Genomic DNA, 4,221 nt, shown 5'->3' with positions numbered 1-4,221 from the left:
TATGTTCAGGATGTACTGAGGACTCGAATGGCTGTTGCTGAGGCCCGGATGGATGAGGTCAGGAGGGAGTTAGAGGTGGAGAGGGCTGGTCGGCGTGCCCGAGCTTATGAGGCCAGAGCTACCATACCCTGATCCCTGAGGAGGGAGCTGAATGGGATAGAGCTCACGGCCCGTGCGAGACTCCGATCACTCCAGGGGGACAGGTATGGCAGGATCTCTAGGAGGTAGGCTGACTACATCTTTCGTCGTGTGATGGAAAAGGTGTGGGAGCTGACCCGCTCCGGTGTGTGATTCAGGACCAGTAATGGGGTAGTCTAGTTGTCTAGTTAGTCAAGGCCATAGTAAGAGCCAATTTTCCGGGATAGTTGACTTGTATATAGTATCCCTTTCTCTGACTAGACAGATAGACTCTTGTGTATCACTTTTGGGCAGATGGCTGTAGAACTGTTGTACTTTTGACCAGATCAAACTATGTATTTCTCGCATTATGTATATATTTGTTTCCTTTCAGTTCAGTTCCTTAGTGACGAGATCACTGTTTTTATCATTATTATTACTACACTTCTTATTAGAACTGTCATAATATAATAGAATTGCGAGATACATTCTCCCCATTATAGAAACTGTGCAAGGCACAATTTTATGTATGATTGTGACCTAACGTTGAATTTCCCAAAAATTTATCAGTATCTTGCCGCCAAGAAAGATTGGAACTAGGGTGAACCTTGGATCTGAGGACCAGGGAAGCCATAACCAGGACGGTAGGAACCAAGAACACAGTGCAGAGGAAGATGAGGATTATGTTGAACAGGATGACTCACTGTATGAAGAGGAGGAGGAAATATATGATGTTGAAGGATTTGAGATAGAGGCTGAAGAAGGAGAAACTGAGGTTGAGCAACCAGTACAAACCCAAGCATGGATCCCATGGGACAGTTCATGCAACTACTAAGGTAGAACTTGGAACGTCAACCCAACCCACCCCCTCAGGGAAATAACAATGTTGTGGCAAACTCTTTCAGGGCTTTCAAGTCCCTTAAGCCCCTTGAGTTCCACGGATCAGCCGACCCAGTTGAGGCAAGGGCATGGCTAAAGGAAATGGAGAAATCCTTTGAGATTCTGAGTACCGATGAGGCACAGAAGACTGTATTTTCTACCTACCTTCTGAAAGGAGAGGCCAGCTACTGGTGGGAGGCCAAGAAAAACATGAAGACAGATGCTATCATAACCTGGGAGAGGTTCAGTTAGTTGTTTTTGGGAAAATATTTCCCGAGGTTTATGGAGAACCAGATGGAGCTCAAGTTCTTCGAGCTAAAGCAGAATAATTTATCTGTGGCAGAGTACGAAGCAAAACTTACTAAGTTATCAAGGTTTGTGCCGGAGTTTGTGAGCACCGAGGAAAAGAAAGCTAGGAGGTTTTAGCAGGGACTGAAACTATGGATTCAGAATAGGGTGGCAATCCTTGAGCTTACTGATTATGCCACTCTGGTGCAAAAGGCAACAATTGTAGAAGCCGGAAGTGAACAAATACAGAAGGAAAGAGAGAGGAAGGGAATAAAGAGGAAAAGTATGAGCATGGGTGGAGGTTCCGTAGGAGGGAGCTTTCCAACTAGATTTAATCGAGGAGCAGTATCCCTACCGGGAAAGAGCACTGGGTTTAAGCGGCCAATGAGTGTGAATGTGAGCCAGAGCGGCTAGAAGTCAGGAAGGTCCTATTCCAACCAGTCTCGACCCCCATTGCCAGCCTGTAACACTTGTGGAAGGATGCATTCTAGGGAGTGTAAAGGAAAGCCAGTAACCTGCTTTAAGTGCGGTCGAGAGGGTCACTATTCAACTAAGTGCCCTTCATCAACCCCTGCTGTCATTCCAACCACCACTTGTCATCTGTGCGGACGCCCGGGTCATTGGAAGAGGGAATGCCCAATGAACAAACCAGCAGCTTCAGGAGCAAGCAGAGCTGCTTCTAATAAGCCACCTACTGCGAGGTCTTTCAACATGACAGTCCAAGATGCTATGAAAGACTCAGATGTGATAGCAGGTACCCTTTCTCTAAATTCAGTCAGTGCAAATGTTTTATTTGATTCTGGATCAACTAAATCTTTTATATCAAAGGACTTTGCACATAAATTAAGACTTAAGGCTGAACCCTTGATAGAACCCTTACAAGTGGAAATATACAACCATGAAATTATTCTTGTTAACCGGATTCACCCCGCCTGTGAGTTAGGCATAGGGAAACAATCTTTTAGTGTTGATATGATTCCTTTTAAATTAGGGGAGTTTGATGTAATTTTGGGAATGGACTGGCTATCTAGCAATGATGCTCAGATAGACTGTAAGGGGAAGAAAGTTAAGTTGAATATCCCAGGGAAGAAAGAAGTCATATTTAGAGGAAAGAGGCAGACACGGAAATTTTTGACCATGGCCCAGGCCAATAAGATGCTACGAAAAGAAAATGAGGCTTACCTAGCCCATGTGGTGGACACACAGAAAGAGGTGCCCAACTTACAAGATATTCGGGTAGTCAACGAATTTGAAGATGTATTCTCACAAGACCTTCCGGGACTACCACCCGATAGAGTGATTGAATATGCTATTGAGTTGGCCCTAGGGACGGCGCCAGTTTCAAAGGCACCCTACCGGTTAGCCCCATTAGAAATGAAGGAATTAGCTACCCAATTGCAGGAACTTTTGGATAAGGGTATGATAAGACCCAGTGTGTCTCCGTGGGGAGCACCAGTGTTATTCGTTAAGAAGAAAGATGGGAGCATGAGGCTGTGCATCGACTACCGAGAGTTGAACAAGCTAACCATAAAGAACAGGTACCCGTTACCTAGAATAGACGATCTGTTCGACCAGCTAAAGGATGCTGTTTATTTTTCCAAGATTGACCTGAGAACTGGATATCACCAACTAAAGATTAAACCCAAGACCGCATTCCGTACCAGGTATGGGCACTATGAGTTCTTGGTAATGTCCTTTGGATTAACCAACGCCCGAGCGGCTTTCATGGATTTAATGAACAGAGTATTCAAGAAGTACTTGGATAAGTGTGTGATAGTTTTTATCGATGATATTTTAATCTACTCAAGGACCGAGGCAGAACATGCAGAGCATTTGAGGATAGCTCTAGGAATACTCAGAGAGGAACGGTTATTTGCCAAATTCTCGAAGTGTGAATTCTGGCGGAATGAAGTACAGTTTTTAGGACATGTGATCAATAAAGAAGGAGTATTGGTGGACCCCTTCAAGATAGAGGCGGTCTCAAATTGGGAAAGACCAACCACACCCACAGAGGTAAGGAGTTTCATAGGATTGGTCGGCTACTATCGTAGATTTGTACAGGACTTTGCGAAGATCGCAGCCCCTTTGACATGACTTACTCGTAAGACAGAGAAGTTTGAATGGACGGAAAAATGCGAGAACCGTTTTCAAGAATTAAAGAAAAGGTTGGTAACGGCCCCGGTGTTGGCACTGCCAGAAGGAAAAGGAGATTTTGTGATATATAGTGACGTGTCGCACAAAGGATTAGGGTGTGTGCTTATGCAGCATGGTAAGGTGATTGCGTATGCATCGAGATAACTGAAGGAATACGAGATTAGATATCCTACTCATGACCTTGATCTCGCGGCAATAGTTTTTGCCCTAAAAATTTAGAGGCACTACTTGTATGGAGAGAAGTGCGAGATTTTCACAGACCATAAGAGCCTCAAGTATATATTTACGCAGAAAGAGCTCAACATGCGCCATCGGAGATGGTTAGAACTAATCAAGGACTATGATTGTGAGATTCTCTATCATCCAGGGAAAGCCAATATGGTGGTTGACGCCCTTAGTAGGAAGGAAAGACTCAAAATGATAATGACTTCAGAGGAATTGATAAGGGATTTCAAGAGAATGGAATTAGAAGTAAAGGGAATCAGAGCTGGAACTGAAAAGCTGTTTGAGATCTCGATGCAGCCAGAGTTATTGGAAAAGATTAGATTGTGCCAAGAAAAAGTAATGAATGAAGGCAGAGAGTCAATGACTGGAGAAGAGATCCATACTGAGAGAGATGATAAGGGGATAATGAGGTATTCCTACAGGATTTGGGTTCCGAATGTTCAAGAACTTAAATACGAGATTTTGGATGAAAGCCATAGTTCAAGGTATTCCATTCACCCGGGGAGCACCAAGATGTATAGGGATTTGAAGGAGTATTACTGGTGGCCCAACATGAAG

Source organism: Apium graveolens, chromosome 1 (genome assembly GCF_009905375.1).
Source record: "Apium graveolens cultivar Ventura chromosome 1, ASM990537v1, whole genome shotgun sequence".
In the NCBI taxonomy this organism is placed as follows: domain Eukaryota; kingdom Viridiplantae; phylum Streptophyta; class Magnoliopsida; order Apiales; family Apiaceae; genus Apium; species Apium graveolens.
The sequence above is the reverse complement of the archived record's forward strand: the minus strand, read 5'-3'. Positions refer to the sequence as shown.